The sequence below is a fragment of the Synchiropus splendidus genome, chromosome 19, assembly GCF_027744825.2.
Source record: "Synchiropus splendidus isolate RoL2022-P1 chromosome 19, RoL_Sspl_1.0, whole genome shotgun sequence".
NCBI lineage: Eukaryota > Metazoa > Chordata > Actinopteri > Syngnathiformes > Callionymidae > Synchiropus > Synchiropus splendidus.
In genome coordinates this window covers 4,978,635-4,993,275 of record NC_071352.1, presented here as the reverse complement: position 1 = coordinate 4,993,275, position 14,641 = coordinate 4,978,635, and the positions used below count along the sequence as shown (strand labels likewise).

Here is a 14,641-nt window from a genome sequence, read left to right as displayed (position 1 = left end):
CACCATATCGTCTTTTTTTCCTCGTTTTTTAATTTTTTTTTTTGGTTATTACCAGAAGTGATCTATAAACAGACATTTATCCCAGAGGTAGTTGTCGGCGATTGTCGCGAAACTGTCACGTCCTGCACTGCTATTAAGTTGCTAGTTGCTTGAGGGTCTATTTCATGACTTCAGTGCAAAGCTTGCGCACAAACATGCCTCCTGCCGTATCATATATTCATAGATCACAGAGTGCATAGGTTAATGCATGAACCATCATGCGCCTTCAGCTCAGCATTCATCTTTTATAGATATATGACAAGGATAAATGAAGCGAGGGGTCCTCAAGCTTTCTCGCCTTTATTCCCCCAACCTGCTCGGAGCTCACCTGAGGAGGCAAAAGGTCAGTGCTCCAAGAAAAGGCCAGCTGCTCTTATGTGTTTGGATGGACACGAAAACCCTGATCAAACTTTGATGGTCGCTAATCTTAATGGCTTTTTAATGGTGACAAAACATGGTGCGTCGGGGGGTTTAAACAAGTAATTCATTCATTCAGTGGTTTGCTGCTTAGGGGGTCAATTTTTGGTGGGAGTTCTCAACACGTGTGCGTGGGAGAAGACACTGCTTTTCTCCGACACCAATCTTATTTCCTCCGCTCCGTCGAGGCTTTAATTTGGGGCTTTACACGTATTTTAAAATTTTAATTTGTCCTTAATCCTGCTATTTTCCCTCATTACTTTTAGTTCCAGGCGGTCGCCGTGTCCCATTTTGCACTGGACTTCTCCCTCATTTGTGATTGGATCATCATGGAATCTGGTTCACGGATGTTTGGATTTCGGCATTTGAACTTCGTGTTACATCAGACTGTGATGCTCAGACAGACCTGGACTGGAACTCTGCAGAAAAGTGCCCTCTCTGTCAGACTCCTTCTTTTAGTTTCTCTTTTCTTTCTTATTAAGGAAGAGCCACAACACTCCTTTCAGTGTTTTCATTGTATCTTGTGCTTAAAAGCATCAAATATGGCTCCCAAAAATGATGATACGATTGCGCATCATTGTGATCAAATAATAATTTCAGAACATTAGACATGAGAAGTCTTCCAAACAGCTTTATTTACATCACTTCCACAGCAGCGTTTCTTTTGGCTGACTTTTAAAAAAATGTGATTTCACCTTTGACCTTTTGTGGTGACCCAAGCTTTTGACTTGTGAAAACATGATTTGCTCCTATGGGTTCTTCTTTGGCGCTGTCCGGGTGCTGAAAAGAAGAGTGGAGAGTTTGTGATGTGCCACACATAGAGATGTTTGCATCTCTATCTTTGTGGGTACCGCCCATTGCCATAACCCCTTTCCCAGCCTCTCATCCAAATCAACCTTAACCAGGAGTCCAAACCAAATTAAACCTGATCATAATGAGCCAGTTATTTTCAGGTTTTCATCCTCAATTTGAAGCTTGGATTTGTGGGCCAAATGAGTGAAGATAAAACTAGGTGCACACAAACACACACACTTGTATCTCATCCTTAACTAAACCATCCAAGACAAATGACTAACCTTAACCCGACCTCCGAACACTCATTTTGTCATCTTCAGACTCAAATTGAGGCTTGGATTTGTGGCAGAAGGTTCTCACAAGGAGGGGTTTTGGTCCCTACAAGTTGTGATAAACCAGGTACATACGCACACATGTTTGTATTTGTGCTTTCATACCTGTAGTAGACAGTTTCTCTGGTAACAATTTAGCGATGTCAATTCCACGCCTGAGCGGTTGCGTCTCGAGAGGCTAATTGAAATTTCACCGCTACGATACCTGCCCTCAGTCAAATGAGCCACGAAATCATTTTCACTCCTGAATACGATGTAAAAAAGTGTGTCACCGGTTGATGATTATCACTCAGCTCTGGACCTCACAGTGGAGAGCAATGAAAGTAGCGGGAAAGTTTGTCACTTCCTCCCGTCCATCTGTTGCGGCCATTTGGTGGGTGGGAGGCCAGTTATTACTTAGTTTTCATAGTGACAGACAGAGATGAAAGTCTCACATGTCCCTGCTTGTGTCCCTCATGTCCACTTGGGAGAAAAGCTAGTTTGCACTGTTGTTAGTAGAACACTGTCCAACATTCATGGGCTCCGATCTTTGTCAATTCTTACTGGGTCACAGTTCAATGAACTGCCCTCTCCTCCATCCTCAAATATGGCGTGTAGTGGAGCATTGAATTGTATTGTAATGCATAATGGAAAAACAATATAGCTGCATTGATAATCTGGCTTTGTATCTTTAGGTCACATTCCTATTGTATCTGCTCAGCCATCTGAAACAATGAGATTGATAAACCTCCACAGGGGTTTGTGGTTTTTAGCAGTGTTTTCTTCATCCACGGATTTACTTCAAAGATCAGCTAACACACTCTTCACATTATTATTATTTGACGTCAAGCATGTTTCTCATCACCTAAGTGTTCTCTTGAACACATTTTGTTGGTGTGAAATATTCATTATTCCTGCTGCTGTCGCAGAGAGAGGACGATGAAGCTTTAATAAAGTGCTAATAAGAAGTAGAGCGGAAGAGATTATCAGCATGATGATGACGGCAGGGTAAAAGATGAAGGCGGCCTGTTGAGTTCAACAAGGATGATCTCGCCTCAGTCACATGCTCAGCAAGGTCGACGGCTGCCTCGTCGCTGCGGCACGTGGCCCCGGACCCGAGGAGCAGCTCCATTCAATCGCACCTTCCATTCTTCAACAATATACTCTGTTGTGTTGGTAGCAGCCTGTTTTGTGTGAGAAATTAGAAGCTAACACAATGTGACGCTGCATTTTCTGCTATGAAATAGTCGCCAACACAGGGAGCATTATAAGGAAATATACAGGGGTTTGTTACACATGATGGTCAATGGAGATTTCCTTCTTTTTTGTTAGCTCAAGAAGTGACCCAGATGTATTTCAGCACTTTCACTTTAGCATTTTACTGTGCTCATCATACAGCTGTGCTCGTGTAGTGTAGTTTTGATGATGCATTTTTGCATTTCCAGGGGAATGTATAATGTTGTCTATGCAAAATACGTATCTTAAATGTTTGACATTTTTATTATATCAGAGTTTTCCTGATATAGATTTCTGTTTTAATCTCAGATTCTTCTGTTGTTGGTAAGTGAAAGTGTCACGGGGCAGTGTCATCACATAAGTTTGACTTTTTCTATTTGTCAATGCCTATCCATGAACGAGGGTTTATTTTTTTGTAGAATTCCAACAGCAGTCTCAACTGGTCAACCGTCATCAATCTTTTCACTAAAAATGAATAAATAAAATAATGTTTAAAAAGAAAGGGAAAAAAGAAAAATGACATTCAGACGGCCCATTTGGTTGAAAATAAGTAAATAAAAATTTACAAATGAAAAAAAATTATAACCATTTTTTACAAAATATTGTGATATATTATATTTATCACTATTTTATATTTTTATTCTTAGTAAAAAGATGGATCATTTACAGTTTTCATCGATTAATTTTTTATTATTATTATTTATTTATTTATTTACCTTCTTAAAAACTGATTTATTTGTATATCCTCCTCTAATCTCAGAGTGCTGACTAAATTAGACTTTTAAAAATTTATATATTCAGTTTCTCTTAATAACTTGAACTCAGCATGTTTTTTTTAACTTGAATATTTTTATATCAGGGTTATTTTTATCGCCTCATGTGCTTAAATCTCTCGAAGATTATTCTTCTGTCTTGAGATCACACTTCTTCTACAATACTCAAGTGAAGTAATGCAGCAGTTCAATAGCGTGTATTGGCTACAGGTGTATTTGATGTCAGTTACATCTAGTGTACAAGAAACAAGTCCTGCGATGGCTCACCACGTTGAGACTTAAATCTGTAACCAGACCAGAGACCCAGACTTTCAAAGGTAAATGAACAGGCCGCCACTGAGAGTCCCCTGTCTGCCTCTTAATTCAGGGCAGATCAATGTTTTCTCTAAGTGCTGCTGGAAGATTGGTTGCAAACATCCATGTCACTTTTCAGCATTGAAAATTACGACGGCACTACGCTTCCAGAGACATGTTGATATGACTTCTTAATGGGTTAAAAGCAGGGGGATTAGGGAAATTATGTGGCATGAGTGTTTATCAATGAAGCTGACAGGTTTTATGACTTAATGCAGCCGTAATAACAAACAGCGTGTCATACTCAGCTCCTCTCTGGTCCCCACTGGAAGCAGCGAGGCCATTTCACATCGATGTTTACAGGATTAATATTGTCTTTTGACAATTAAATTATATCTTTCTGGAGACGGCGTGGGATTACTTTTGTCCGCAGAGAGGAAAACATCTTCCCCTGTAATGTGCAAACCTTGTCTTCTCACGGATTCACCGGGGCACAACAGTCTGGATGGAGAATTATGCTCACAAGCATGAATTTCAATTTCTGTCTGGGAGGTAGTCATCCGTAACCTCCTGCTATCAGGGACAGGCTCCTCACTGCTGCGGGATTCTTATTTCTAACAAGAGAGATCGATTTTTGTGACTTTGGATTTATGAATTGCAATTATTTTCAATATAATTGTGACAAAATGTGTGTTCTTGTCCATCTTCTTGTACAGATGAGAATAGAATTTTGACATCTGGCAGTGACTAGAATGCACAGCATCAGTGGTGTTTAGTAAATACTTGGATTTCTCTTCATGTTATTCCACATGTGGCTGTACTTGATGGTTTGACTTAAATTAAACTTAAATGCAATGATGAAAATGGAGATTAAGATCTTTAGTTTAAGAGACATGTCGGGTATAACACATACATGGTAGTGTGTGTTAAATGAAAATAAAACTTATCGTCACGATTAGTGTGCATTTTTAATTTCCCTTTCTTTTACTTTCTTTTTGATATTGTCAATTTAAAAGGAAACTGAATCATGTCTTCAAAGTTTTTTTTTTTATAGGTGAGTGGGCGCTAGATATAAAATAACACTTAACTTAATGATAAAATAATAATTATAATAATAATAAATGACTTAGTGACATAAGTGAAACCTGAATTTACAATATATTATTAAGGGAAACAGAACATATTAATTTTAAATGGTTAGTTTGCAGGAAATATGATAGATAGATAAATCAATGTATACAAATAAATACAGAATAGATACAAGCTAGAGTTAAGAAAAAGCAGAGTTTGAGAACAAAAATGTATAAAACAGTGGGATAGTCTCATTATTCTATATTATTTGTATCGTTAATGTCAAGGGGACATTAATAATATAAATACAATTAAATAATAAAATAACGTCAGAAATTTGAAACTCACTGAGCACTGCGGGGGCCACATGTGGCCCTCGAACCAGCCAGTGCTCACGTTTGGTTTCGACAGGATCCAATGAGAGCTTGACATGCTTCCACACTTTCCATCCTACAGACTGAATTTGTCTGCCAGAATCAACGGAGGGAGCTGTTATTTTGGAAATTCACTTTTCCCTCTGCTGTAAATACGTTCATGGCGGCTGTGGGATTAAGATAGGTCTGAAAAGTTTCCCACTCTAGCGCAGTGTTGCTGCAGGGGAGGCTTCAAAATACGAAGCCAAATTCTCCCATCGGCCTGGAGGGGAGTGTCAACTTCTGTTTCTCTAGAACAAGCAATAATACCTGGTTGTTTTGAACCGTGTTCACTGACAAGCAGCAGCTGTCTCCCACGTTCCGTCTTAGAGCAGGACCGAGCCGAGTAAACCCACACTAACATCTGGCTTTTCCAGCAGATAACTATCATAAGAAGAAAAGCCCCTCCAGCGCTGATCGCTGATAATAGAAATGTATTGTGGCTGTTATGCACTTGTGCTGATAGTGTTGCTGTCACACTACTTGATGACAAATGCTGGAGGTTAATGTGAGTGCAGACAAGAGAGGAGTAGCTCAACATGCTTCTGATCATAAAGGCCTTTTAGTTAATCCCTGACAGTGAAAAGCACATCTGTATGGCTCATAAAATCACAATGGTTGAATGAGAGCAGAGATTTCCCAAGTGCATCTGTTGCCTTTCGTGGTGGATTCACGTCATTATTTTTAAAAATACATCAACAATGAAGCTAATTTTAGCAACCTGGAAAGGGTTGGCTTTGCTTTCTCTTTGAAGAAGATGATGAAATCTATCTATCTATCTATCTATCTATCTATCTATCTATCTATCTATCTATCTATCTATCTATCTATCTATCTATCTATCTATCTATCTATCTATCTATCTATCTATCTATCTATCTATCTATCTATCTGTCTACCTGTCTACCTGTCTGTCTTTCAGTCTGTCTGTCTGTCTCTCCGTCTATCTATCTGTCTGTCTGTCTGTCTGTCTGTCTCTATCTATCTATCTATCTATCTATCTATCTATCTATCTATCTATCTGTCTGTCTGTCTGTCTGTCTGTCTGTCTGTCTGTCTGTCTGTCTGTCTGTCTGTCTGTCTGTCTCTATCTATCTATCTATCTATCTATGTATCTATGTATCTATCTATCTATCTATCTATCTGTCTGTCTGTCTGTCTGCCTGTCTGTCTGTCTGTCTGTCTGTCTGTCTGTCTGTCTCTATCTATCTATCTATCTATCTATCTATGTATCTATCTATCTATCTATCTATGTATCTATGTATCTATCTATCTATCTATCTATCTATCTATCTGTCTGTCTGCCTGTCTGTCTGTCTGTCTGTCTGTCTGTCTGTCTCTATCTATCTATCTATCTATCTATCTATGTATCTATCTATCTATCTATCTATCTATCTATCTATCTATCTATCTATCTATCTATCTATCTATCTATCTATCTATCTATCTATCTATCTGTCTGTCTGTCTGTCTGCCTGTCTGTCTGTCTGTCTGTCTGTCTGTCTGTCTCTATCTATCTATCTATCTATCTATCTATCTATCTATCTATCTATCTATCTATCTATCTATCTATCTATCTATCTATCTATCTATCTATCTGTCTGTCTGTCTGTCTGTATCTATCTATCTATCTATCTGTCTGTCTGTCTGTCTGTATCTATCTATCTATCTATCTATCTATCTATCTATCTATCTATCTGTCTGTCTGTCTGTCTGTATCTATCTATCTATCTATCTATCTATCTAACTGTCTGTCTATCACTCCATTATACATTTCAGCAGATCGATCGATCGCTCTATCTATCTATCTATCTGTCTGTCTGTCTATCTGTCTGTCTGTCTATCTGTCTGTCTATCTATCTATCTATCTATCTATCTATCTATCTATCTATCTATCTATCTATCTATCTATCTATCTATCTATCTATCTGTCTGTCTGTCTGTCTGTCTGTCTATCTATCTATCTATCTATCTATCTATCACTCCATTATACATGCAAACAGACAATTCAGAAACTCGTCTGAACTTGAACTTAAGGATTTCAGCAGCAAAGATCTTAAGTGGGTCAGATAGTAGAAACCATTTGACATTGTTGTCTGAGCAGTCATAACAAAAATTAATATTCAGATACTGTCAGTTCTTCTCGGTGCATGTGTTCAGAAAGTGGGAGTTGGAAGCAATGAAAAGCCTAAAAAGAGAGCGTGAGGAGGAAGTGAAGGAAAGTAAGAAAACAGGTGAAAGGCAGAAGAACAGGAGTGGGTGAGAGAGAATGAGATGGATAAGGGGCACGTTGATGCGAAAGCAAATTCGGAAATGTGAGTTTTCCCTCTGCGTGGTTGTTAAGGAAGCCAAAGTATCCTTTCCTTGCTTGTGTATGATACAGAACTGTTACAATGAAAACGCTCGGGGAGGCAACAAAAAGCTTCTAAAATCTCAATTAATAAATAAAAAATATCACATTGAACTACTGTGACATCAAACCACGTCAAAACATCCAAAAAGGAGGCTCTAAATTTAGTGAGCTGTTAGGACACTTCTCCCCCTTTCCTGCAGCCGCAGTATGATTTCTGAGCCGCGTGCTATCAAGGTTTGATCAAATATTTAAGACACTTCTTTCACCTCACTCACCCCTGTAGAGTCAGCAGAGGAAATAAAATAAAAATGCAAGTCGGTTCTAATAAAATAGGCCCAAATTTCCATGCTGTGTGCATGGATGAGCGTAGCTATGAGACACCTGCATTTTTTAGACATTAAAGTTACATAAAATGAGTGGGAGAGCACATTAAACAGATGATTCAACTCAAGCCAGGAGAACCATGACATGAAAATAAAGGGATTTTGTTTTGAATAGAAATATTCTAGAGGCAGCATTTTAGAAAATTGGTGAGTGATAACATCATCTTTTACTGTCTCTGTAAGCTTAAATCTGCCCTGTCCAGTCAGTTGATGTGAGAGCTTTGACTATGGCTCAGAAATAAAATAAAATAAAATAAAATATGATTCTTTTTATACATAACTTTTAATTCATATTTGTTGTAAATATTGTTTGATTTATTCATTTATTTATTTTTCTTCCCCACAAAATACACCTGACTTTACTTGTGGAAAGGAAATTGGTTAAAATTAATTCTACGATACTTTTTATGAACACACAAAGATTAAATAAATAAGATGGCCACTTCGTACATATTGAGTTTGGGATGGCTGTTTAAAAAAAAATAGAAGGTAGCTGGATGGAATAATCACGGCCAGATTGTTTTGCTCACCTCTGCTCATTGTTTTTCTGGACTCTGACTTCCGCCTCTGGCCTTTCTTGCCTCCGCATTGAGTTTTCTGTTGTGAGTTTGTGTGATTCATAGACCAAGATCTGATCCTGGTCACGTCTGGCCTTGGCTGACTCAAACATCTCTCTTCGTCTTGGTCCAATTCGTCTGTGTTAATCTTGCTGTGGCTGTATCTGGGTTCAGAGCGGCCATCATTAGCACCAGCTCCAGCACAGCAGCTGGTTTTCATAACAGTGTTCCAGTGGAGTTAAACGCACCACTGGCTTCACTTTTACTCGGAAGAATTCAGAACAACAGATGGCTAGCTAAAAGTCTACGTTTTGGGGGGTTAAAAATGGGTCGAACGCTGTGAACTATATGTGGCAGCCGCGATGACACATATGCTGCGGGCTTTGGAGCGGATCATGTGACATAAATGACGTGACAAATCACGTATTTCTGAGTTGAAAATCTGATGCGATCGCTGCAGACACTTGAACCTTGAACTCTGGGCTGTATGGCTCTTCGCTGTGGGCCAGTTGCGGGCATTATATAACCTCCTCCGAGCATTAACCTTTGTCAGTATCAGCGCGCCAGCGACTTAAGCATTACGTCCGCTTCCATCCGTAGCATTCCTTGAACTGACTGAGCGTTGTTGTCCCATGACTCTAGCATGTTAGACGTGTGTGACCCGGCCTGAACTGGGCACATTGTATCAGTCTCCAGCTTCCTAACTGAGCGTGTGTGAATATTTCATGAGGCTATTAATACTGTCAGCCCCGCCGACAGTAGGATGTCTTGCAACGCCTCTGAAGGCTTTCCTTCCAATTCCCTCCATCATCATGAGCATCAATCTTGTCTGATCTCAAGTCAGACTGAAGCACTTCTCCAGGTCATTTGAGCCAGACCCAGTCGGCTGTGTCTCCTCTCACTCATTCTAAATCAACTCATCTTTCCGTTCACCTTATTTTACCTGGTCACCAACTCCGTCTGCCGGCTTTCCTCCCCTCTGCTTCTCCACCTGATAATGAGCGGGGAAGTGCAGTGATACGCTCTGATGGTTTGCCTCCCTGCAGCAAACTGCAACAGAAAGAAGCACACGCATCGGCATGCAACCCAAAAAACATCCACAAGATCTCATAGAACAGACAGAAACACCGAAGACAACTCATCCGACCCCAGGTCTCCAACTTCACAGCAGTCTACAGGCCGTGTTTATCGACTCTTGAACAGATGTTTCATTTCCTGTCTGTTGTTGACACCCGGTTTGTCCAACTATCCTATTAACTAAAAATCAAACTGCCGATGAATATGTTGCAAATAAAACACTGCTTAATTAGGGTTTATTTTACGAGGATTTTATTGCATTAAAATGTGTTTGTTTGCTGTAATGACCCCCTGAACTCAACATTGTTTACCCACAGCGAGGAGTAAACGCAGAAACATTGTTAAATTCAGGATACGCCTGAAGCATAAATAATTATCTAAATAAATAGCAGCAAATGCTTTGGGTTTTTTTTTTTCGCAACATATGAACTGAACAGAAGTAAGAGGCGAAGACAACAAAACCAAAACAGGCGGATGAGAATGAAAGACGTCTAAAGTTAGAGTGAATAACTGAGATGTTCTTGTTGACATGGATCATCTTGGATCAAACAAACTTGAGCTGTTGGTGCAGGCACAGAAGCCGACGCATGCTGATGACATCACACCATGCATTTAGCTTTGGGATTAAATGCTTTCAAACCATTTTTAATTTTTTATTTACTCGCGATTAATCGCAAATTAAACTCTGAAACTTCAAGTTACATTGAGAACAGATTAAAAAAGTGTAATTTGCGATTTCATAGCAAGTTTAGTGCAATTTAACAACATAATAAATATGAATCTTGTGACAGCGTGTCTTCAATGACAAGTTCTATATCATAGTGAACATGATGTACTCACAGCACGGGAAATAATTGCTTGAAAACTGGAATTTGCGACTTAAAAAACAATATTGCTGGCAAAAAACATTGTTTTACGCTTCATCAAGTGGCTGCTTTTTCTATCAATTTCGGTTGTTAAGCTTCTCAAGCTACAAAGATAGCTGAAAAGTTTTGGCTGGATCACAAAAATATTTTTTTCCTCCTGAATCAAAATACCTATTACATACAATATGAGGAAAACTGAAGCTCCAGAACCGCACACAGAAGTTACAGACCTCAAAGCTACAGTAGCCTGAGGAGGACATAAATCAAATTTAATAACACTTATATTTTCATGGCTGTGGGTGGATCCAGGTGCAAGTAATTGTTGAATTAAGAAATTTATAAAGACGATTAATACAAACACAGACGAACAATAACGGGAAACTGAAGGCGCCGTAACCAAAATATGAACCGGAACTACACGAAGGGACTGGGGAAGAATCTGTAACAAAAGAGAGACAAATTAATATCAAGCCTGTAAAAATGGGGAGAACACAAACACGCTCAGAATTGAACTGTGAGGTCCAATAAACTAAAAGCCCTACATGGAGAACACTCAAACTCACATGAAGAAAAACTACAACAATTGAAAAATGAAAAGTGAGACAGTAAAACGCTCACACGCGGGCAGACTAGAGAATGGAGGAGAGAGAACAGAAGTGGAGCGAGGAAGAGAAAATGAAACTAAGGAAGCGGCTGAAGAGGAATTCAAACGTGCACAGGAATCTAGAAATACTCAGAGTTACGACGAGGAATGTAAGTCCTTGGAAAGTTACCGGTAACAGGAGGAGACCATCTGGCAGCTACAGGCTGGAACCCAGGAGAAGATATCCATGGACTGATGGTGGAATGAGTTCCAGCTGTGCTGCCATTAAGATGGCGTGGAGACAGGAAACGGAAACTACAGAGGGTAACAATATAAAAGCACAGGGAAAACAGACAATAAACAGAATGTGCGCACAGAGTGTGAACATGATATATATAATATAAATGGGTGAGGCAATGTATTTTGATGCACAGAAATGACAACGTATGGTCCTCCTCCTCAGAAAGTGTTTCACAGATACAGTACCACGAGTCAGTGATCTAAAAAGGACTAGCTTCACCTCATTAGTCAGGGTGTGTAATGTGACGGCTGATCCACATCCATACTCCTTTCATGATGCCGACTTGTATCATATGTGCGTTTCATTTGTGTCTCTCCTTCATGATAAAATCACTTTCATGATAATTTATCTCCCTGGTTTTTCATCCACTTGCTGGCAGATCTCTGATTAGACTCCAAGTCCAGAGCAGCTATTTAAATTGAATCCGAGGGATTCCGCACGCCGGACCACATGTCAATAATGAATAAATCAACATTTCACCGGGAGTCTAAGAAAGTAGACCAAGTTGGAATTAACTGTATTTCATTAATAATTCAAGGCATGTCCTTTTTACCTCTGCTTTGCTAAATCATTATCTTGCTCCCCGTGGACAGATGAAAGCAGCTCTTTCTTTAAAAAGACTTATGAGTGAAGCTCCGAGAGGCTGGGAAAGTACAAAGACTCTTGCTTCATCACCAACATGAAAGAATCTCCTATAAGAGTATGAAAATGGAAAGATCTAAATCGGAACAAGTTTAACTCGACAAACACTTTACAACAAAGTGTTTTCCCAGGGTGCGGCGGCCGTGAAACGCTGACTCATGCAGTTGAATTTTTAAAAGCTGTCCTTTAGCACTCCAAAACCCCAAAAGTTTTTACATGATTTGTCGTGTTTTCCTCTTTGGATGACGGAGATTAAGAGGACAACTGAAGATTGACAACTCCCAGCTCGAGTCAAGATAAACTCATTTACGCACTGTTGTGTTTGCAGTCTGGATAATTGTCGACGACAGCCGCTGGATGGCTGCGTGAGGTGCTGTGTTGCTTCTGAGCGGAGGTTTACATAGCCACACACCGCTGATGTTGATCCCCCTCGGGTGCTGTGGTGAGTCAGGTTCCCTGTCGCAATGCATTGGCTCTAACCCGGGTCGGCTCTGGGGAGACCGGGTCTGATCCCTCCGGCCTGCAATGTGTCATTGGTGTGTGTTACTTTGTGTGTTTTCAAAGGTTCAACAACACAAACCAATTTTGAAGCCGCAAATCGACGTAGAAGTTCTGAAGTGAGGTCGAGCACAACACCCTTGTAGCAGTTTGGACACACTCATATGTCCGGTATGACTTTGGGAAGATGGCAGTGACGAAACTTGTGGCTTACTTCAGTTTCTCGAACTCTCATAGGTTTCACTCATTTGTCTGAGCAGTCGTGTCTGGAGCTACGTTGGAAAAAGTGGAGTTTGAGTTGTTTCAGCCGGATGTTTTGAACTGTTGCTGGCTTCCTGGAAGACCTTGGCGATGGAGCTGCAGTTTGACAGATGTGTCACTTTTTCCTATACAGCGGCAGAAAAAAGTTTTGAATTTAACACACTGTCAAATATTTACGTGAAACAAGTAATGACTGCATTAAACCAACACAAACAAATTCAAATGTCATTCATATTACATCATTTATATCAATTCCTAGTCCTGCCATTAGCACACAGAGGAATGCTGTCCGAAAACATTTCCACCCCAATGGGTGACATCGACTCACCAAAATAGAGTCACAGTCAGTAAAGAGCTGAGTTAGAAGAAAAACAATCTTTGTTCCCTTCTTCACTCATGGATATGAGTTGTTATTGAGTGAACTAGATCACAGTAACCAAGGTAGCCAATGTGGTCAGGATGCTACAGGAGGTGCTATCACCAGCGTCCAAAGACACCGTGTGTAAAATGAGATTTCTGGACGAACCATAAGACATCATTTCCAACAGTATTGAACTTCATTTGACACATTTTCCCTCAACTCTTATTATTCATCTTCATCTAAAGAATTTTTAGCTTCATCATTTAACGCGTATTTCTCTGAAGGTCAAATCTATCTGTCAGATTTGCTCAATATACTCCTTATTTCTTTCCACCTCTTCCAGCGCAACTGTGAGTGAGAGGAAACATGATTCATTTGCAACTCTCAATGCCTGTTTTTTCATATTTATATCCAAGCTTGGTCGACAGTTTGTCAGCCTATTATCAGTTGCAACTGTGAGTTTCTATTTTTGGGGTCAAATCACAGGCATGGGGTGGTGTGAATTAAACACATAAGGTAAGTGAGATTTATTTTTACGGAGAGAGCTACAATGCCAGTCATTGGACACACCTGACATCTATAATGTGTAGCATTTGTCATCAACGTTTTTCTGTTGCTGCTGACTAATAGAGGGTATCTCAGCTAATCTGACAGTTTGGACACACCTTCTCATTCAGTGTTTCTTAAGTTTTACTGCTTTCTATTTTGCAGATACAGACTGAACGACATAATTCCGTATGCGTACATTCAGCAGTGAATCATCGTGAAACGAAGAACCATTTAATGAGCGGGTGCGTTCAAACGTTGACTGGTGCTGTGTGTCAGGACACCAGCTTTGAAAACCATAAATGTGCAAATGACTATAAACCTCCACAAACCTTCCTTTTGAATTGCCGCGTTCAAATGACAAAGGTATGCCTGCACGCTCGTGACCACAAGACAGGAATAAAACACCGGCCTTCTCATCTTTTCCCTCCATGCACTGCGTCCTCCGGCCTCTTCTTATTCTGAAGCAGTCGTGCAGGAAATTGTCTCTCAAGAAATGCTTATCTGAAGATGAGTGAACGAGTGTTGGGGTGAAGGAGATAAGCTGCAGCGACGTAGAAACAGATTACACAGGGACGTTAACAACCAACCCTCATGTTCCTCCTGACATCTTACCAGCCATCTTCTAGGATTTGGAGCGTTTCACTGTTTTGTTTTTTACAGTTGAACTGGTTGCTATGGCAACTTAGTATTTAGCTTAACCTCAACTTTTAAATCAGACAGGTGAAGACCTCGTATCATATCGGACCCAGTTTAAGATGAACCGGCTTAGTTGGAGTAATTCATTTGTCAGGAAATGTAGCTCAATGATAATTACACTTCTGACCTGACTCTGCACCAACACACAATACCCAGGCTTGACAT

General features: G+C 39.9%; 2 long non-coding RNA genes across 4 annotated transcripts; one reads left to right on the top strand and one right to left on the bottom strand.

The window, feature by feature from the left end:
• Positions 1-1,098: 1,098 nt before the first annotated feature.
• LOC128751249 (uncharacterized) lies at positions 1,099-12,122 on the bottom strand. Of its 3 annotated transcripts, none has more exons than XR_008413234.1 (4): positions 12,023-12,122; positions 11,359-11,483; positions 9,576-11,024; positions 1,099-1,236 (listed from the first exon to the last, which is right to left on the bottom strand). It is a non-coding gene; the product is annotated as an uncharacterized LOC128751249 (long non-coding RNA). The 3 variants fall into 3 exon arrangements; XR_008413235.1 differs by having other exon boundaries at positions 1,152-1,236; positions 9,586-11,024; XR_008413233.1 differs by lacking the exon at positions 1,099-1,236 and having other exon boundaries at positions 9,414-11,024.
• A 146-nt stretch (positions 12,123-12,268) lies between these two features.
• LOC128751493 (uncharacterized) lies at positions 12,269-13,742 on the top strand. The gene is made up of 3 exons (XR_008413251.1): positions 12,269-12,553; positions 12,676-12,780; positions 12,847-13,742. It is a non-coding gene; the product is annotated as an uncharacterized LOC128751493 (long non-coding RNA).
• The last annotated feature ends 899 nt before the right edge of the window (positions 13,743-14,641 follow it).